This window comes from Crinia signifera, chromosome 7, assembly GCF_055691185.1.
Source record: "Crinia signifera chromosome 7, ASM5569118v1, whole genome shotgun sequence".
NCBI classification, from domain to species: domain Eukaryota; kingdom Metazoa; phylum Chordata; class Amphibia; order Anura; family Myobatrachidae; genus Crinia; species Crinia signifera.
Window position 1 is genome coordinate 36,898,857 of NC_139223.1, and position 22,319 is coordinate 36,921,175.

The window sequence follows — 22,319 nt, forward strand, 5'->3', positions numbered from 1 at the left end:
ATAGATAGATAGATAGATAGATAGATAGATAGAAAGCAGCAGGCAGGAAGTGTTGGTAACAGATTTGTAACCAGCCTGTGTCACACAGGACATGCTCAGCCAGTAAGGTAGCACAGTGAGAACACCCCCAATGAGGTGCAGAGCTGAGTGTGTGAATGGAAGTTTTGTTACAGTCTCACTGACTTCCTGTCACCCAAGTTCCTGGTTGTAGCAGCTTCAGCCCACACCCTGAGCCTGCGCTGATTGGCTGCACAGTGTGTCAGGCAGCAGCTGGACCACCCCGGACTTGTGCGCCTAAACTTTTATACTTCCCCGTCTGCACTGCAGCCAGAGCCCTACCCGGCAGCACCGTACCCAGGCGCGGCCAAGCAAAAGGTAAGAAGCCCCCATAGGGGTCACACTCTGCCGGGCATTGCATTAGAGATCGGGGGCAGCACTGCCCTGGCCACTGCTCCAGAGAGGGGGCATCACTTCGCTGGTGCCTCCAGGGGCAGGGGTGCAAGGTGTGGTTAGAGGCGAGTTGGTACATGTCAGTCACATACTTGCTGGGTGAGTGCAGCTCCTGTATGGGGAGGGAGTGGGGCTCCTGTATGGGGAGGGAGTGGGGCTCCTGTATGGGGAGGGAGTGGGGCTCCTGTATGGGGAGGGAGTGGGGCTCCTGTATGGGGAGGGAGTGGGGCTCCTGTATGGGGAGGGTGTGGGGCTCCTGTATGGGGAGGGTGTGGGGCTCGTGTATGGGGAGGGAGTGGGGCTCGTGTATGGGGAGGGAGTGGGGCTCGTGTATGGGGAGGGTGTGGGGCTCGTGTATGGGGAGGGTGTGGGGCTCGTGTATGGGGAGGGTGTGGGGCTCCTGCACTCATTATATTACAGCTGCTTAGTAGAGAAGTTACTGCTGCTGCTTGCATGGAAAGTGTGACCCAATGCTGCTGCTGGCTTCCTGACACTTTTGATTAATTTACCTGGTGGTGCTGTGTAGCAGCCATTGTGGGGCTGCTGCCTCTCATGGGCCTATAGGCTGGATATTAAGGGGATTTGGGTACCCCTCTGCTAGTCACCCTCCTGCAAATACAAGACTGGAATATAATCTATAGGGATGATTGACAGCCACCTATCCGGAATATCTGCGTTTGGCCAGGAGCACCTATCGGGATCCAAAACCACTGTGCGTTGATATTCCAATTACTGGTTAACAAAAGTTTATATGAAGCTATAATGGATTTGACTGTCCATGAGCCTTTATTTTTATAGGTTTCTATATGGGGGGGGGAGGAGGGGTGTCTGTCTAGCAGTTTTCTTGCTACTTGTGATCGTGTATGTATTTTGGCATGGGGGGGGGGGGGGGGTGGTTTAACAACTTTAATTATGATATTGAAATTTGTTTAAGGTTTCCCTTCCCTGCCTGAATATGGCACGACCCTTTGGCAATGGGAGGCATTTTGGTAGTCTGAGTCTACAGTGTTCTTGTGCCTACCACAAATCCCCTGTTTCTGTATGTGCCTACCTCTGAATCACGTGTGTCTTCCAGTTGTTAAATACGCACCAATCCTATCCTTGAGAATAATAGTTAAGCACTGGCGACAACATTCACTATCTCTGGAGCACCAGTGACTGGCTAATGGGGGCTATACATGGGGCAATTGGTACTTGTGTAGTTTCATGGCGCCGTGCGTCTGAGTCCCCTTGCGGGGCTAGCTTCGCTCGCCCACGCTGCGGGCTCAGTGGCTCACCACGCTAACTAAAATCAACTCCATGCCAACATGGATAGCAGGGGTATGAACTATCCATGTTGGCATGGAGTTAAGTTACTTTATTTTACATAGTTTGTGGCGAGCGTACAACCCGGAAGTAGCACGGCGCCGTGAAACTACACAAGTTCCGGCAATTTCATGGCGTCTGACTTCATTTGTGTAGATTGCTTAGAATATGCCCCGACATCGCTCCGTGTGTAGGGACCATAGTGATGCGTGTCCCCACGCATCACTATCACCCAATGAGAACCCTGGCACTGATAGATTGCTCAGCACACATCACTGTGCAGCGCTGTGCGTTGACCGATCTAGCATTGTTCAGCTCGATGGCACAATCCTTATGTGTGTAGGCACCATGAGCCATCTGGACTGTAGGTCAGCCTTCGGAGATGATGATTCATCTATCAGACAGTGACTCAGGCCAGTGCACAAGAGACAGGATCCTTAAAGAACAATAGTTTGGTTCTTATTGACTCTCGTCCGTGCAGGATGGAGAGTTCTGTTTAACACATGCCATAAAAGTCTGGAGAAAGAATTGACTTCCACAAGGGCTGTTATGTGAATTCACAGTGACGATTGTTCCTGATGGCCTAACCAGGAGTGTAGAAGTGTAGGTGCTAGTCTGTATGCGTTTCTATTAATAGCTCTCCATAGTTCTAGGGAACCTCTCTATAGCACTTTATAGAACCATTCTATTAGCAGGGACAACAGTGCTGTAACCTGGCTACAGTTAGTGTATTAACCAGGTTTATGCTGTGAAAAAATATTCATTTGCATATGAAATTCTCAATCTTTTAAGAGAAAATTAATGGTGGAAAAAGACATTGGTGCCCAGTTATCATTTAATATTTGCAGCTTATTCCCAGAAAACACCTATTTTCGTGGGTTAGTCGCAGATATTAAGTACCGCTGACTTATATGACGTAGGGCCCACAGCAGGAATAACTACTGACTGGGGAAGTGAATGACATTGATTATCTTGTTACAATGGCACCTGACAAGGGGGTAGGATATATGAGGCAGCAAGCAAATACTCCGTTCTCGAAGATTGATCAGTTGTAAGCCGGTAAAATTGGAAAGTACAATGTTCTAAGCGATTTTGACAAGGGCCAAATTGTGATGGCTAGCCCAGAGGTTCTCAAAATATTTTCCTTTGGGACCCAATCAGACAATACAAATTATTACAGGACCCCCAACAACTTACAACAGAATGGCCGCCACACATGTGGCCAGCAGAACACGCATGCACGTCAGCAGAGATGTGGTCCTTGTCCTACGTGTATTCTTTAATTAATATTCATGCAAATGTTAAAGCTTATACCTGCTGGGAAGGCTTTGGGGATGACCGGGGGAGTCAGGGGATGGCAGTTGGAGAGACTCCTCGGGACATGGGTGTGTACTTGCTGCCAGCCGTGTGGTCCCTATGGATATCTGCATGTAGATGAGGGAGCCAGGACTGCAGCCTGCTATCTGATGAAGCAGCTGATACCTTTTAAAGGAGGCGGAGAAACGCGTCGTATGACTGAATACTACCTACATTATCCTTTCTGGAGCTCCAAAACTGTATCCCTTTATATGTCTGCCTGAATAGCAAGTACAGTCACCTTTTGATCCAGCATTGTATTAACAGTGGCTGGATGATCAGCAGCCAGCAGGCATTGGGATATTTATTTTTATTTTTTAATTGCAAGTATTTTTTTTGTCTGGCCTGACAGTGGACAAGAGAGCTTTGTTTAACATCATCAAGTGTTCTACAATATCTATGATCCACTGCGGACAGTGTTTTCAAAAGAACAGCTGGTTATAATTGTTCCACGGAGGGTCTTTTGCTAATAATCCACCGCCTACCTTTATAATTAGCAGCAGTGTCACATTAGATAATTTACCAATAACGTGTATATTAGATTTTTGCATGTTTATTATCACTGGCATGTTTATTATCACTTTATTAGTTTAATCAATTCTTACTTTTTATATACATTGATTCTAGCGCGTGATTATATATTTTTATTTCTTTGTCACTTTGGGAATTGGTTTTTCCCCTTTACGCTACTTGAACCTAATACGTATAAGATATTTGTATTTTATTATAAACCTATAAATTTTTTTTTTTTTTTTTTTCAATCATCTTAAGTTTTTATAGTTTGCTATATATGTGTGTATGATCGATCGATATAGAGAGAGGAGAGTCTGAACACTGGGTGTGTGGGCAGAGCTGCCTCATGACTCATGATCTTTAAGACCGTGATGTGAGGAGTCTGATCTGAAGTAACAGACAATTCAACTACTATTTCAAACTCCTTGGATTAGATACTGAGATCAGCCTGACGGTCGCGACCCCATGTTGAGATGTTTGCAGCCCACTTTACGGTCAGGACCCACAGTTTAAGAACCGCTGGGCTAGACTACTGGATCAGAATATAAAACTAGCAGGTCTTATGGTGTGTTGCCGATATGCAGTGTTTAGTCCCTACCATAAGTGGTAAAAGGAAGGACAACTGGTGAATCAGCGACAGGGTCGTGGGCCCCCAAGGCTCATTGATGCACGTGGAGAGGGAAGGCTCGCCTGTCTGGTCCTGTCCAACAGGAGAGCTGCTGAAACCGATAATACTGGCTATGATAGGAAGGTGTCGGACGTGTAGCCTCGGACCGGTCAGGGTGTCTATATACTGCCTCGTGTCCACCAACAAAATTATCTACAATGGGTACGTGAGTGTCAGAACTGGACCACAGAGCAATGGAAGAAGGCCGTCTGGTCTGAATCCTATTTTCTTTTACATTCTATGGTTGGCCGGGTGCATCTGCGTCGTTATCTGGAGAAGAGATGGCACCAGGATGTACTATGAGAAGAAGGCAAGCTGGCGGAGGCAGCGTGATGCTCTTGGCAATGTTCTGCTGGGAAACCTTGACCTCTCTCATTCATATGGATGTTACTTTGCCACTACATCCCTAAACATTGCTGAAGACCCCCAGTACACCCCTTCATGGCCACAATATTCCCTGAAGACAGTGGCCTCTCTCAGCAGGATAACCCGATCTGGCACACGGCAAACATTGCCCAGGAATGGTTTGAGGAATATAACAAAGAGTTCCAGGTGCTGACTTGGCCTTGTAATAAGGTAGTTGGGCTGTACGAGGTGTGGGTTAGGGTGACTAGTGTTCCCGCTAGGCTGTTTTAGCAGGGCGCTGCGCTCTGCCTGTCTCGCAGCGCCCCGCTAAAACAGCCTCACAGGGAAGCCCACCGTCGCCGTTGACGGCGATGCCTGGCGCTTCCCCGGCAGCACAGTGTATTCGGAGGGGCTGGGCCCGCCCCCTTTGATGACAATGGCGGCCCAAGCATGCCTTTCATTACGGCGGTGGCCCGGGCACGCCCCCTTCATGACGTCGGTGGCCCGGGCACGCCCCTTTCATGACGTCGGCGGCCCGGGCACGCCCCCAGCTGTGACGTCGGTGTGCCCGGTCCGCCCCCCAGCGCCCTGCCCGGTGTCACTCCTAGAGTGAACACTAGGTGACCATATGCTGGGATGTGTTGGGATTCTGTCCATCAGGATTTTGTACCCAACCCTTTGTTGATTAGCTGGAAATCTCATGCTGGGTACACACCAGGACGACTAGGGCCCGATCCCGCAATCTAGATCCAATTCCGACCAATTGGATGTAGATTGTGTGCTGATTGGGCCCTTTTCTGTCCTGGTGTGGACCGATACCGATCCAATGCGCGGTCCCGCGGGTCGGTCGGTCGTTATTGAGATCCTACCTGCTGCAGGTAGGATCTCAATGACGACCATACAGCCGGGTGCAGGTCGCCATCGGATCGGACCCGCTCACGGTGCACATCGTGAGCGGGTCGTGCCCCCCCCCGCGTCACCGTGAGCGGGTCGGACGAGCCACTGACGACCCGCTCACGATGTGCATCTTGAGCGGGTCGTCCTGGTGTGTACCCTACATTAGTGTGAGCCATGGAGTCCCCACCTCGTAACATACAGGCCTTATTTGGTCTGCTGCTAATGTCTTGGTGCCAGACTCTAGAGCAGTGGTTCTCCACCTCAGGTCACCAGCAGCTTCCCTCTGTAGCACCAACTGTCACATTGTAAAAATGCACAGGTGACCTGGAAAACATGAACTGTGTGGCGGTCCTGAGGACCGGAGTTGAGAACCATAGGTAGAGGGATACCTTCACATGTCTCCTGGAGTCCATGACTCGATGGATCAGTAGCTGTTTTGGTGGAACGAGGGAAGCCCACACAACAAGTTCTGGCTGATCGGTGTATATTCTGCGAGGTGTAATTGAGTACACTTATCTCTTAGATTTGGTAAGCCGCTTCCCATGTTCTATAGAATAATACATCTGATGCAGGGTAATGCGGAAGGCCCCAGGTGATGTGCTGCCCAGCCTGACCAGAACATGTCTGAGCTCAGCTTATATTGCATCGTAGCCATTATGAAACGGTGATCTTATCTGGTGCCTCGGCGGTATAAGCGGGCGTGTTCTGCATTCTCAGAGCTATGTTTGGATCTCAGGTATACTCTAGCTTTGTACTGTAATAAGCTGGGCCTATCTGTTATATCTTCTTATAAGAAAAGCAAACTCGGTTTGACCCAGAATAGCCTCTGCTTCCGTTTAATGTGGAAAATAGCTCAGAACTGCTCAATGTTAGTTTAGGATTACAAATCTTTGTGTAATGTGAAGACGTCGCCGTACTGATGCTGTAGTGTATACTAAGGCTGTGTGTGGTCCTTTCACATCCAGTCACTGCGGTGTATTGTCCTACTACTAGCCAAATGATGTACTCCAGAAACAGGGGGGTATATGTATGAAGTGCTATCTATCCCTATAAAGAACACTGGGGCAGATGTATTAGGTGATAAAGAGAGATAAACATCCAGCCAATCACCTGCTAACTGACATGTTACAGCCTGTGTTTGAAAAAAGTCAGTAAGGAGCTGATTGGCTGGACGTTTATCTCTCCTTATCACCCTTGCGTTTATCTCTTGTTAAGGCTTAATACATCTGCCCCATAATGTGCAAGGTCATAATGCATCAGCCAATCAGCTCCAATATGTAAATTGTTAGTTAGGAGCTGATTGACTGGAGCATTTATCACATGTCTTTCTGTATTATTGTGAATTTAATGCTTGAAGTGGCAATGCAACTACAGTGGTGATGTGATATGGGATTTTTTGCTCACCACATCAGGAGAATACGAGTAAAAATAATTGCCACTAGTATTGAGGGTAGGTGAGGATGAGGAGTCTGAGGTTACACTCTTTGCGCTGGCACCTCAGGAACTTGTTCTTCTAGATTCCAGTGAGTGGTTGTTTCACAATACTGATGTAATAATAATAATGTATCTGTAGAGAAGTGTCCTATTTCAGTGCAGTGTGTTCACAATCAAGATCAGATATTCTTATTTTGTGTAGTAACAAATTGGTTAACCATGTAATCCTTGGAAATGCATTTCAGCACAACATCCTAACTATGGAGGTTATTCTGGTTGGTGCGGTTCTGTCCGGGTCGGTCCGCCGATGTTTTGTGTTCGCACATGCGCAGATATGCATCTGCGCATGTGCGAACGGGACGCACGTCCAAATTCCACATGAATTGTGTACACTACGAACAGGTGGAGGAGAGGGGCATGAAGGGCTGTTTGGGCTCATTACCATATGTGTACACCCCGCGTTTCATGGGCGTTCCCATGAAAACGCTGGGCGTACGTATGATAATGCGGCCATGACGCACGTGTTGGGGGGCGGACATATGACATAGCTGGATGCCAGCTGCCGCCCATATCCCTGCTTTTGCCGGAGTGGTCTGAGCACTCGGTGCTGCCTGACCACTTGGTCCTGCATTCGATGGTATGCGACCATCGAATGATGGGGGAGGTTCCCAGAGATGGAGGAGGTGTATCCATGTGAAACCCATTCGTGCTCCGTGCGGTCAGCGGCTTACCGCATTCGGACGCAGTGAGCGATCTGTACGGAAGGCGGGGCTCAGGACGCTCGGTCCTGGCCGCATATTCGGATCCGACCGCACCGACCAGAATAAGGCCCTATATTATGTATTTAGTAACCATTTCTTATATACCGCAGCAAATTCTGTTGCCCTTTAAAATTGGAAGTGGTGATGGGCACACACTGGGTAGTTAGAGGCGGTCCTAGAGGTAGGAGGGCCCTGCTCACAAGCTTACAATGTAAGAAAAATCAGCAGGGGTGGACAGAACCCCAGACCTGTGCAGCTAGGGTCCCCCTACGCTGCCAGGGATCCTCTGTAGGGTCACTTGGTCTAGTGGCCAAATTGTGACCACCGCAGCTGTTGTGAAACTACAAGTCTATGCCTACAATCGGCAGAACATGCTGGGACTTGTGCTTCCACAACAGATGGCACTTATGTACCCTATAGATGTTTCTGTTTCTATCTCACCACTATTTTACTATAAGCTTACTTTTTAGATTGGAAGTGAGGAGACAGATCACACAGGCATTCTGGTAGTTAAAAAAAAAAAAAAAAAAAGAGAAAGATTCTACAGTGTCTACCGATAAAAAGTGTAATGCAATAAAGCGGTACATAGATACTCTGAGGTAATTATGTCTGGTACAAGGGTTCATGAGGTGTGCTGGGCCGCTCTTAGTATAAGGAAGTGACATGTGCAAAGGAATTTGACCAACCAGACACTCCTCTACAGCGTCCTATTACAGGGCAGAGAAATATCTACAGTACGTGTTACTGTCTCTCTGAGCGTGTGTGTGCGCGCAGGTGACTTGCTATTAACACAGTTGTGCATGGCAGTATGTTATGGGGCAGATGTATTAAGCCTGTGTTTGAAAAAAGTCAGTAAGGAGCTGATTGGCTGGACGTTTATCTCTCCTTATCACCCTTGCATTTATCTCTTGTTAAGGCTTAATACATCTGCCCCAGTGCCCCTAATGTGTGTTCTCACGCTCCGTAACAGGCCTATTATCACAGATTCTCACTGTGAGGGGGCTCATTCCAGTATGTCTTCCTGGGTGGATATGTCGGGCAGGGGTTCCCAAACTTTTTAGAAGCGCGGCACTCGATAGTATCAGAATTTTATCCATGACACCCCTAGGACAAAAGTTTGTTATGGAGTAATTAGATAAGTTGTATATTAAATTAAATACACTGTTTAAATAACATATTTAGGTTTGTTTATCTAGTGAAGGACAAGATTTGCTTCTGTTTGTCCAAATAATTTGTCTTTGGAAGTCACAACCACTGGTTCTGCTCATTACATTGACAATTGCTCTTGGACCACCAACCTGAGGCACACCCCTGCAATGGTGCAATGGCACACCGTTTGGAAACCACTGATGTTGGGGGGGGAAATGGAAACTCCTACGCCCATTGAATCCCCTCCCAACCCCCCCCCAACAAACCAATATCACTTTTTAGAATAACTAATTTTGCACATTCTTTTCTTCTCCCAGAGTTTTCTGCCTGGAAAACATTGATGCTGATTTATTTATTTTCTCAAGTTGCTATTACCAGCTTGTTAAGGGTTATTAATGTATTAATATACATTTCCGCCCTTTGCCACACCCCTGCCGCAATGCCAGCGCATATGTACTAAAATATGTGACTGGCATCGCGGTGCGGAAACGGAGGCCCTCGCAATACCTGTACTGTGGTGTGCAGCGGGTCTCCGTCACTTCCCAGCCGCCTACTGCTCCCCTGCAGCCGGGACAGCTTAGCGTGGCTGTCCCCAACGATGCCTCCTCCCCCCTGCAGCCAGAAGGACATCCGGCTGCCTTGCTAGCGGGAGCAGTGGTTTACCTTCCGGGGTCCAGGAGGACCTGCAAGAAGGTGAGCTGGAGGGAGAGGGGGCCAGCGAGGCGGCGGGGTTGCGGCGAAAAGAAGCCCATAGGCGATACCCTACTATGCAGTATCAGTGCGGCCGGGTTTTAAAACATAGGAAAATGCAGTAAAACAGGGTTTTTACTGCATTTTCAGCTTAATACATCTTGCCCTAAATGTCTTGGGTACTTATGTTAGTTGGGCGCCCACTATAGTTAGTACGCTTATACCCCCACTATCCATGCCTGCGTGGAGATGATTTTATATAGTGTGGCGAGCGCAGTGAGCCACCGAGCCCGAAGCGTGGCGAGCGGATGTGTAAAACTAAGCAAATAGCTTAGTGGGCGCCCAACTAACATATAAGTACCATGTCTTGTGGCTACCATGGAAACCACAGTCACATGACATAGGAAGAGAGCATAGAGGTGATTGGATCTCCCTCTTATCAGCATGCTTGTTCCCGTTATGATCCTCAGTGCTGCTGTACAACTGGTGCTCTGCTGAGAGGGTTGTAGGAGGACATCCTCGGAAAACAAACTAAGAGATTACTATACAAAATTCAGTGCAAACTGTTCCTAGTTGAGTTTATTTTTTTTTCACCCCTTCCCGACATTTGACGTACATTTACGTCATGGTCGGGATGTACTTCCCGACACATGGCATAAATGTATGTCATGCCTTTGAAGTGCCACCGCGTCTATAGACGCGGTGACAGAGGGACGATGTCTGCTGTCCCTGACAGCAGACATCCTCCCTCATTGCCCAGGGGGGGCAGCGATGCCCCCCGTCATGGGCGATCGCTGCGATTGGCTGTTCAAACGTGAACAGCCAAAAGCAGCGTTAAACTATGTGATGTGTAAAATTTAGACTCTGCTGCCCCCTAGTGTCCAAAAAAATTAAAGGAGGTTGAAATAATGATTTAAAAATAAAGTTTAGATATGGTCTATGTTAGTTATTAACTATTTTGAGTGGTATGATTATTTGTCTTACAAGCAGAAAATTTTACATTTTGCAAATAGCAAAATGTACAATTTTTTTACGACATTTTGGTATTTTTCACAAAAAAAAAAAAAAACTGTATCGACCAAAATTTACCACTAATTAAAAGTACAATGTTTTCTCGTGACACAATCTCAAAATCACTGGGATAAGTAAAAGCAAAAAAAAAGTTATCCCCACTATCCCCATACATGTCAGATTTGAAAAAAAGGGCTCTGTCAGGAAGGCAAAAACATGCTGTGTCGGTAAGGGGTTAAAGACCAAGTTAAATATTCCCATTGAAGTAGCTTTTTCATATAAGCATAATCTTTATGATCAGTCAGGCTCTTGACAAGCTTACTTGAATAATAACCTGTAATCTTTTCCTTCCATGCAGCGGGTTCTGATAGAGTAGGAATGTAGCCTGGGATATCTATACCCTACTTGGAAAACCGTTTTATGGCTGCGCTAGTGGAGGTTGGCAAGGAGTCTGAGCTGCCTTGCTCAGATCAAGGCAACGAGTGATCTCTGTGGCAAGGAAGGTGGAATACCAGGATGGGGTGTTCTATTACTATATAATTTTCAGGGCCTGTGGTGGTTGTAAGGATTGAGATTGTCGATCCCAGTTAATTATAGTCTAGCCACATACAGCGGCTTAACTCCTAGTTTGGTGGCACAAACCACAGAATTCCCGCTGAAATGTCTGACAGCACCCAAGCTTGAATTGAATTACGCGGACAGATGCCATCTAGTGTCAGCCTTGTGGGGGAGCAATTGAATCGCCCCCACAGTACAATAGGATAGAGACCAGACTTAGGGCCAGATGTACTAAGCTTGAAAAGTGATAAACAGCCAGCCAATCAGCTCCTGCCTCTCATCTCACAGGCTGTGTTTGAACAGTGTCAGTTAGTAGCTGATTCGCTGGTGGTTTATCACTCTCCATTTTATCACTTTTTGAAGCTTAGTGCATCTGGCCCTTCGTCACACCATAGGGTTTGTTTGAGATCAGACAGTGACTACTGACATGTGACAGATGTTTGTATTCCTCAAGGATAGAACCAGTTCTTTTAGCATGTCCTTGGGTGACACCGCTCTTGATGTCTTCCACAGTATGTTAGATTTCCAGTTCAGTTTGTTCTAAAAGTATAATTATTCATGCATTACTCCCCTGGCAGGACTGTTATTTATGTTTTGTCCAAACCAAACAATTCAAGGTAAAAAAAACAACCTAAAAACACTAGATCAAGTACAACAGATCATTAGAATATTCTGTAATAAGCACCTTCTATGTGTCAGTTTGAATATTGTAAAGGTCCATACACACTGGGCGACTATGCCCAGCGTGTATGGACAGCGATGATGACAGTCACTGATGTGGGGAAAGCCGCTTTCCCCCTGCCCGGCGCCGTCGGGGCCCACTGTTTAAGAACTGCTGCTGTAAAGTATAGGAATCCGATAACTCTTGTGCTCTGTCCTCATAGGTAGCGCTGTCCCCATACAGTGTACGGGACATCACCGTAATACTATTTAAACTAAAACCATGGGCGGTGTAATGCTTTTTATTACTTCCTCACCGCACCGAGGTCATGGGCTCGGTGTGGAGTTTGTATATTCTCCCTGTGCTTGCGTGGGTTTCCTGCAGCAGAGACTGATATGATTGGCCAAAAAGCGATGTGGATACATAACTGATAATAAAAATTATAACATCTGTGAACAAAAAGTTGCTCCGAGCTGGTCCTCTACAGCGAATGCCATTTTCAGGTATTTCCTATGGAGAGAGCAATCCAGATCCCTTCACTGGCACCGGTTCTTTCAGTGCGCATCATGTGAAAGCCGTTTGAAAAGAATTGGAGGTCAGAAAGGCCCTCCGCAGTGACTGCTCGCTGGGCAGGTCACCCGCAGAGATTAGAGGCGATCCTATCCAGCGTTTCCATCCTTTCTTTTACCCCTAATGTAATGCTGCCCATACACTTATGCGATAGGATTCGATGCGACATCGAAGTACGATGTCCATCGACTCTGATCACATTTTTGGGTGCAAAAGACAGCACCCAATGTCGAATGCCATCACATCGGGTGCTGGAAGAGGGCGGGCAGGGGGCGGCGGAGTAGTGTATGCTAGCAGTAGCGCTTGCGGGCGGCGGGAGTCAGCGGTGGCAGAAGATTTGTTAAAAACGCTGGGCTGCCCTGTGATTGGTTGAGCTCTCTCAACCAATCACAGGGCAGCCCAGTACTTTAAACAATTATCCCGCCACCACTGACTCCCTTTAGCGCTACACTACTCCGCGCCCCCTGATATGAGATGCAGGTACGCCACCAGCGGTCCCTAGGGCTCACCAAACCCCACAACGCTGAATGCGTCCCCTCCGCCCCCCCACCCCTGGATTGTATTCAAGCAATCGTATGTGGTTAAAAACCACATGCGACTGCTGCTACAATTCGATAGCTATTATGTGCAACACATAATATCTGTCGACGCGACATTCGACGGCGTGCCCGCACATCGCGTCAAAGTCCCTTTATCGGTCAGAATTGATCGAAATCGAATGATTGTATACAATATCTCACAAGTGTATGGGCAGCATTACTCCCTCTATCACGAGCCTCCATTATTATTAAAAATATGGTGGTGCTTATACTGCAAGTAAACTATGGTCATTGTGATGATATCTACGTGGTTACAATAGTGTTTCATCTGCTTCTCCCCCCTTACCTCTCCTCCTTTTTAAAATATGTAGGAATCCCAGTTGTGCACTTTTTTGGTAATGTTAAAAAATGTTCCTGCTCCCACTCAAGTCTTAACAGGTTTGGATGACATGGGAGAGAGGTATAACAGAACTAGGAACGCTGTATTATCAGTACTTATAGAATTTTTTATTTTTTTATTTTTTAAAAGTTTTCAAATGTTTTTAACGTGCCTCCATTGGAGCAATTCAATGGTTTCTCCAGTCAGGTGCCAAATATATGGGGCTATACCCATCTATATTCATTTAGAAATTCTGAAAGAAAAAAAAATATTAAATGGGGTGAATTCTGTTGGTCATCCTTAGCTTCAGTTATGTGATGAGGTTCAGGAGCACCTTCTGTTTATCCGCATTTTATGATAAGCACTAGTTTTGCCTATTACATTGACCATAAATAATATGAACTAGGTGTTTCATCGCGCCCTACGGGCGCTCTTTACACCTTCGTAAGGGGCTACGCATCATTAAAATTATAAATATATTTTAATGTGAATTATGTTTGTTATTTGTGGATGAATGTGTTTAATTTTGGGTGGGGCGGATGGTGTTGGCGGGAAGGGGTGTGTTGGGTTAGGGATTTTGGTGGTGTGTCTGCGTGTTGACCTGGGAAGTGTGTCAGTGAGTAATGAGTACACCTGTGTGTCTGCGCAGTGACCTGGGAAGTGTGTCAGTGAGTAATGAGTACACCTGTGTGTTTGCGTGTTGACCTGGAAAGTGTCAGTGAGTAATGAGTACACCTGTGTGTCTGCGCAGTGACCTGGGAAGTGTGTCAGTGAGTAATGAGTACACCTGTGTGTTTGCGTGTTGACCTGGGAAGTGTGTCAGTGAGTAATGAGAACACCTGTGTCTCTGCGTGTTGACCTGGGAAGTGTCAGTGAGTAATGAGTACACTTGTGTGTCTGCGTGGTGACGTGGGAAGTGTGTCAGTGAGAAATGAGTACACCTGTGTGTCTGCGCAGTGATGAGGGAAGAGTCAGTGAGTAATGAGTACACCTGTGTGTCTGCGCAGTGATGAGGGAAGTGTGTCAGTGAGTAATGAGTACACCTGTGTGTCTGCGCTGTGACCTGGGAAGTGTGTCAGTGAGTAATGAGTACACCTGTGTGTTTGCCTGGTGACCTGGGAAGTGTGTCAGTGAGTAATGAGTACACCTGTGTGTTTGCCTGGTGACCTGGGAAGTGTGTCAGTGAGTAATGAGTACACCTGTGTGTGTCTGCCCGGTGACCTTGCTGCTGTGTGCAGGCGGGGGTGTGTGTGTGTGTGTGTGTGCCAGGGGTGGGTATGCAGGACGGTGGGGTGTGCAGGCTGGGGGGGGGAAAGCGGGTTGCTGCTGTGTGCGGGGGGGGGGGGGGGGTGGTGTGTGTGTAGGCTGGGGGAGGGGAGCGGGTTGCTGCTGCCTTGTGCACCCCCCCCCCCACCCCACCCTCTAAGTTATTATAGACAACCTCCTCCTCTCCCCCTCCTTCCCCAGACTTGCTGGCATCCCCCTCCCACATGTGACATATCTGTGGCGCCTGACACTCACAGGGCAGTCTTGCTTCACCCGACCAGCAGCAGATTGGAAATGCCTGAGAGGAGCTACAGCCAGCCCAGAGCTTTACTATATAGGAGGAGGCAGCTCTGCCGAGTCACAGCTGCATCATGCTTCTCTCCTCTCAGGCTGTGACCATGTGACACTGTCTGTGACTCGAGGTCAGCCTGAGAGGAGGCAGAGGCAGAGCTGCTCCCCCTGGCTGCCAGAGGCTGCTATGTCAGCACCACAGATCTGCAGCTGCGCAGACTTAATTTATTCACTGCACTCCCTTCCGCCCCCATCGACGCTGGCTGAGCTACATGTGTCTGTGAGTATTATAGGTGTAGTGCAGGCAGGGAGGGGCCAATATGTGTGTATTATCTCTTATATATTAGGCTGGGTGGGGGGTGGAGTTTCATGTGTGACCCTGTCCAGCGTTACACACACACTCTCAGGTTGATTGACACGTAGCCAAATATATAAGAGATTAGTCCTGATCTTCCAATGCAGGGCTCCCCTGCAAGTGTCTTGAGGCACCCCAGGGTGCCACAGCAGTCGGAAAGGGGGCACCGCTCTGTTAGTGTACCTCTTGTGGGTCTTTTCAACCATTTTTAAGGTGCTGGGCATCCCCCAAACTCTCCCCTCAATGTGAGTAGATACACACAGCATCTATTCACTGGCGGTGATTGCTGCAAATCCCGTTTTCCCATGGCAGCGGGATAGGTGGCTTTAACAATTAGAACAGGGTGCATTTTGCCACTTTAGAATTATGCCGGGCACCTTGCCCTGCTAATACAGCCTAGCATGGACACGATCGATACAAAGCATAAGCAACCTGTGGCTCTCCAGCTGTTGTGAAACTACACATCCCAGCATGCATTGCTACAGTTTTAGAAATCCCTTATGGCAAAACTGTGTCAAGGGATGCTGGGACTTGTAGTTTTACAACAGCTGGAGAGCCACAGGTTGCTTAGGCCTGATCTATACCATAGACCAGGGATGGGGAACCTTAGGCCCTCCAGCTATGTTGAACTACACATCCCAGCATTCCCTGCAACAGTTTTAGCATGGCCATATAGCAAAACTGTAGCGGGGCATGCTGGGATGTGTAGTTCAACAACAGCTGGAGGGCCGAAGGTTCCCCATCCCTGCCATAGACCAGAGAAAGAGGAGGGGTAAAAGTCTGCACACTACTATGCTGTGCCTATATAAAAAAAAAAAAAAGGGGGGGGGGGGGGTTGCAATGCTGAACGCACACCTTGAAGTAGGTGCCTTATGGTATTTGATACATAATTATGTTAATATTTAACTTTTATTGGCCTTTTTTTAATTGAGCCTGTATACCATAGTCCTAATGTAGGGACGGTGTCTCTGTGCTTTGACTCCCCAATGATGCGTGCTGTTTGTTGTTCTTTCTACTTATCCAGAGGAGATCAGCGTGTGGCGGTGACTTCCTAGTCATTGAGATTCCACAACAGAACATCATTTTCTTTGGGCAGAGCTTGTCCTCCCTTCATTCCAAGGCCTAGCCAGTTACATACAAACATGATCTTCATTTAATAACACATGGAATCAATGTGGGGGCATCTGCAATCTTCTGTGTCCTCCTCTGGAAGATAAAGTTAAAACGCCCAAGCAGTGTCATCATAATATTAGTATTCTAACTACGAATTTCTGGCTGCACTAATATCAGTATTATAATCAGTGTCAAGTAGTCCCCCTTATAGCCAGCTTCCCTGCTCGTATCCAGCTAATTGTATGCCAGTGCTTTCCCTGGCACAGTCCTATACTGTAATAATAAACCCAAAGAAACGACTGACCGGCTAATCCCTCAGACAATGATGGCCCTTTGTGAGTCACTGAGGAACGGTTTTAGATACATCCTAAAAGGGACGCTGTACATTATTCAGAAAGGGACCTACCGTGACTTTTCCTCTGTCATATCTATAGGAGAGGTGTAGCATGTCTGTGTGTGTATATAGGATTGGGACAGTTCTGTCGCAGCCCCCTGCTTGTTGTCTATTCAATTGTTGCTTCATTTAGCTACAATTTAGCGTTTAATGCCCCTGAAAGCTGCGGGTAAACCCATCTAAAGTACTTGTTTGGGCATCTAAAGGCTCTGGTCTTTTCACACATTTTTCTTTCTTTTCGCACCTCCTTAGGCTGTGTCCCGCGTCTCATCAGCGCAGCGGCTGAATAGCTCAGATAGACTGTAAGCAGAGGGTGCGATTCAATTGTTGCTATTACGTGGATGCCCTTTACTCCTTAAGCACTCAAATAGATGGTTTTGTTTTACACATTTCTTCTTGCCATCGTGAAAACAATTGTCCTGTTGTGCCATTTATTTAGGTCATCAGGAACAACTATTTTTTTGTTTTGTTTTTTTTCTCTGCCATGCGCTAGAGAATAATTGGGTATCATCCCAGGACAACATAGCAACTGTGCCTTATGATCTAGCTGGAAGCGCAGGCGTGCGCCAGAGATAAACAGCGTCCTGTGTAGAAATGTTTACAAAGGGGACTAGCATCAGACATTGGTTTCCCGACATGCACTCGTATCCATAGACAGCAGCTGCGCCGCTCACTAGCAATGCGCCTTCTTGGCAGCACTCGGCAGCATCTGCTAACTGGCGCAGAAGAGGAATCCTGGCACCAGAGGTTGACAAGTTTTAGGAAAATCTATCTGTGTGTGTGTGTGTGTGTGTGTGTGTGTGTGGGGGGGGGGGGGGGGCATGGTGAATCATGGCAATGTACTGCAGCAGTGTCACAAGAAACTAAAGTGATATGAACTGTCTGTTTATCCAATAATCGGCCAATTAACTCTGTTGAAAATTGCATCCAAGAACCATGATTTCCAACGTGACCTTATTACAATCCAGTGATTACAGATTTGTGTAGGGATGGCCATCGGCACATCCCCCATCGATGGCTTCTAGAGCAGGAACCATCGATGGCTATAAACCATTTTACCGCACACCATCGATGGTTCCTGACATCGCTTAGCCACGCATGCACAGAGCAACGGGAAGGGTCACTGCGGGGAGCCTGCCCGGCCAGTATCCGCGCGTTTGCGCATAAGAAACTTTAGCCATCAATCCAGTTTGTTTCTTTTGCGCATATGAGTACCTCCCGGCGGGGCGGGTCGCCCGCAGCAGCGCCGCTGGACGCAATGACTCTACACACACGCCCCCATCTTTTACAATCGGAAGCCATACATCAATGGCATAAAACTATTCGACCATCCACTATCGATGCCCAAAACATCGAGCACTAGCTCCCAACCATCGATGTTTTGGGAACATCAATAGTCAATGGCCATCCCTAGATGTGTGGCTGGCAACAGGGGGTAGAGGAGGAGTGTCATTCTACTGCTTTGTTTAACAATTTGTTATTTTCACTGCTGAAAATTGCTGGATTTGTTTGTGTGCAGATCTTGAAACACCGCTGGTCCCCTGCTCCTATCCCTAAGCTGTGGGGGACTAGAGTGAATTCACCTTTTTAGTTAGGTGTGGTTAGTTATAGCAAGTCAGGTGATCTGCTGAGCTAGTCACTGATAGGCTGCAGGTGGCTGTTCACGCCGATTTCTGTTCAAGCCTAAAATGGTTTTAACAGAAATCTGTGTTACAACGACTTGATCACAGGTGCGTCATCTGGTTACCCCATAGCCCCAGAAAGTTATCCAGGGTTCTTTGAGCTAATGTGTGTTAATGGATAAGGTAGGTATTGGGCAAGGAAAAAGGGTTGTAAAAACTCAGGGCCACCACCCTTTTCCCCTCATTGAGAATTACTGCTTCTAATTGAATCTGGACCTCTGTATATTAAATATTATGTGCCCCTTAGCATAATGCAGGGTTCCTCAAACTATTTTGCTCTGTAACCCAATCAGACAATAAAAATAATGACAGGACCACAGCAAGTGACTGCAGAAGGTCATCACATCACTTGTGTAGTCAGCAGGCAGCATTGTGGAGGCACAGAGTGATGGGAGAAGTCTGATATACCATAACCCATCACATCACATGTGTAGTCAGCAGGCAGCATTGTGGAGGCACAGATTGATGGGAGGAGTCTGATATACCATAACCCATCACATCACACGTGTAGTCAGCAGACAGCACATACATGGCAGCATTGTGGAGGCACAGAGTGATGGGAGGAGTCTGATATACCATAACCCATCACCTCACACGTGTAGTCAGCAGACAGCACATACATGGCAGCACTGTGGGGGCACAGAGTGATGGGAGGAGTCTGATATACCATATCACATCACACGTGTAGTCAGCAGACAGCACATACATGGCAGCATTGTGGAGGCACAGAGTGATGGGAGGAGTCTGATATACCATAACCCATCACATCACACGTGTAGTCAGCAGACAGCACATACATGGCAGCATTGTGGAGGCACAGAGTGATGGGAGGAGTCTACAATAACAGACAACTCAACAGATGTGTTCTTGTACATTATTGCTGCAGCCGCACCAGACACCCCTTCTCATGTGCCAGGTCCCGTGCGCCTCTGCTGTTAGCGCTGAGCAATTTTTTTGCTCGAGTGTACATATTAAACACAATGGAATCTCGCTACATGAGACTGCATTTGGTATGCAACACTTGTAGATCGGAGACTGAATATGTTTATGAACTGCTAAAAACCTGCATACTTTATTTTTTAAGCACCTAAAGGCATTGACCGGTCTCCTCTATCCTTTGAGCTTTTGATGGTGCACCCCCCCCCCCCCCCCCCCCCCCCCACACACACACACACACACACACACACACACACACACACACACACACACACACACACACACACACACACACACACACACACACACACACACACACACACAGCTTAGTCCTCCAGTCTTCTCCAAGAACAAGAAACAGCAGAATATGATCATCACGAGGGTTCTGAATCTGAATCTCCATTGAAATAAAATTTATGTAACTTCAGTCCAATTAAAACACTGCATTTGTAACAATGAAATGGGACAATTATATACATATTTGGATTGAAATTATTTTATAAACAGTAGCTGTATTGTGCCACCTAGTGGCCAGTTTAAGGTTTTACAGAATTCTCCCTGGAATTTAGTAATCTCAGATTCTGTGGTTGGAATATTTTCCTCACTGCCCCATTGCAGTCTGCATCTCACACACTCACACACACTCTCACACACACACACTCACACACACACACACACACACACACACACTTACACGTGTGAATTTATAATGGCGTAATATTTTACTTATTCCCTTTTGATTGTTTTCCTTTTATTTAAATTGTAAAATGGGCTCACATAACCAAGGCACTTGCATGTGTTTAAAGGAAGGAGGGGGTGGGGGAATTAATTTTTTTGGGGGGAGGCCCATAAGTAATAGGGATCTGACAGGAAATTTATTTTGCAGATGGAAGCTTATGTCCATTAAATATTGTGTATGTTGTGCCCAAATGCATTGGGTTTAGATGCATAAAGGGACTAAACGCAAGCAAAGTGCTGGGCGCATGCGTTTGGGCACCTGGAGCCTGCTTTTGAGCGGATTTCAGCTTGCCACATCCGGAGGGTACGAGCAGAAATAACGGGCATTCGGGTCCATCGGCAAAACAAGTTTTTGATGCCTGGAATGGACTTCTGTCTTGTTCTCTCTCCCAGCTTGGGTGGAACGTTATGCAGTGGTTGGACTGATAGAATTCCCCAACCAGTATCTTGTTTGTACAGAGCCTTATAGGAAGATGGTGGGTTTCCCCACAGTGACTACAAACCAAGGCTGCCTTTTATGTCTGGTTTCATTAAAGGCCCCAAAAAATTAGGCCGGCTTGTCCAAAGGAGAAGTCGGACCTAATCATCCTGTGGAGAGCCGGGCATGTAGTGGGTGGGGGAACTCGCCGAGGGGACCACAGCGCCGGGTACTGGGAATGCAAGCCGGGTGGGGGAGCAACGGGGGCTGCGCAGGAAGCCGGGCAGGGGAAGACACTGCTGGACAGGGCGGGAGGAGAGCACTAAAAAAAAAAAAAAAGCCCATACAAATGAATGGGCAGCCAATGATAGGCTGAATCCTCTCTCAGCCAATCAATAGCTTCCTGTTTCTTTGTATGGGTTTTTTTTTTTTTAAGTACTCTGCTCCCTAGAGATGGGCAAAACGGGTCACTAAAAAGAGTTGGGTTCGAGTGATCAATCCGTGAAAAGATCTGGATCTTTTAGACGGACAATCGCCTCGCTTTGAAAAAAGGGGTAATTTGATAATAACTAAGCATAATTTGTTTTACAATCATTTATTGGCATAAACGGTAAAATCTAATTTTTTTATTTTTTTTTAAAACCGTGAACTGAACGAATAAGAACATACATGACAGAGTAAAACACTGATCGATGGCTGGGTACAGAATCGCCATCGATGTCAACCATTGATGGCCATCCCTAGTCACAGCAGCAGCTGCCTTGTTGTTCTTTCTTTCACTTGCAGTCGCAGCACAGGTGGCAGCGCTGAGCTCAGGCAAATGCATTGTAATGAAAAATGAAACTGAAAGTAAAAGAATGATAGTTCACCTATTTTGGGATCGGCGGCTCACACTTTTATGCGATCCGGCCAAAAAAAGAACCGCTTCGTTCGCGAACGACCCATCTCTACTGCTCCCGCCCTCCCTGCGCAGCCCCCTGCTCCCGCTGAAGGCAGCGGCTCCCTGCGCAGCCCACGTTGCTCCCTCAACCCGGCTTGCGTTCCCAGTACCTGACAGCAGAAGCTTCCTCCTCTGTCTGGCATCCTCCGCCCTCATGGCTCCGGTCTGCACATAAGATTTAGCAAATCATATGTGCAGCCCGTCCGACCGGCGGGATATCTACATGTGCGATTTGGGCCGATTCCTCTGAATCGGGTGAAATTGTGCCCAAATCGTCTAGTGTTTGGGGCTTAAGGCTTTTTCTCTTCTCACCGCTCCAGTTGGAAACCTTTTGCTTTAGGACATTAGGTAGGGTAGACTGGGAGGCGAGATCTTTCCGCTCTAACCCCAAACGTTTTAATTAATTAGAGCTGTTCAGGTCAGGATTTACCCAGATCTCAAAACGGGATCTTATCAGCTGTCACATGTTTTGGCGCAAACACATTTTGTTCAACTCCTTGCCATTGTAACTTCCCTCTACCCTCTTGTTCCCTAAATTGGTGGTCAGTCTTGATGTGAGCTTGAAGTACTTGGCACAGATCCAGTGGCCAGTGAAGCCCACCCCCCCCCCCCCGCCATCCTCCTCATAGTGTGGGGAAAGAGCCAATGAAATGCCCCATTTATTTAAGATTAGTCTGCAGTGGCGCTATACTGCTGTCGCGTACTCCAGAACTCACAATGGGAGCAGTAGCGCTATACTGCTGTCTCACACACACACCGGAATTCACAATGGGAATAGTGGCACTATACTGCTGTCACACACACACACACCAGGATTCACAATGGGAGTAGTGGCGCTATACTGCTGTCACACACACACACACACACACCGGGATTCACAATGGGAGCAGTGGCGCTATAC

The 22,319-nt window shown here is 47.3% G+C and overlaps 1 protein-coding gene across 1 annotated transcript in view; it reads left to right on the plus strand.

Moving 5' to 3' along the window:
- The first annotated feature begins 217 nt into the window (after positions 1 to 217).
- Positions 218 to 22,319, plus strand: part of LOC146020055 (rho GDP-dissociation inhibitor 2-like) — a 72,065-nt gene continuing 49,963 nt past the window's right edge. The window contains exon 1 of the mRNA XM_083152829.1: positions 218 to 375. The gene's annotated coding sequence lies outside the window, so the exon portion shown is untranslated. The remainder of the gene's footprint in view (positions 376 to 22,319) is intronic.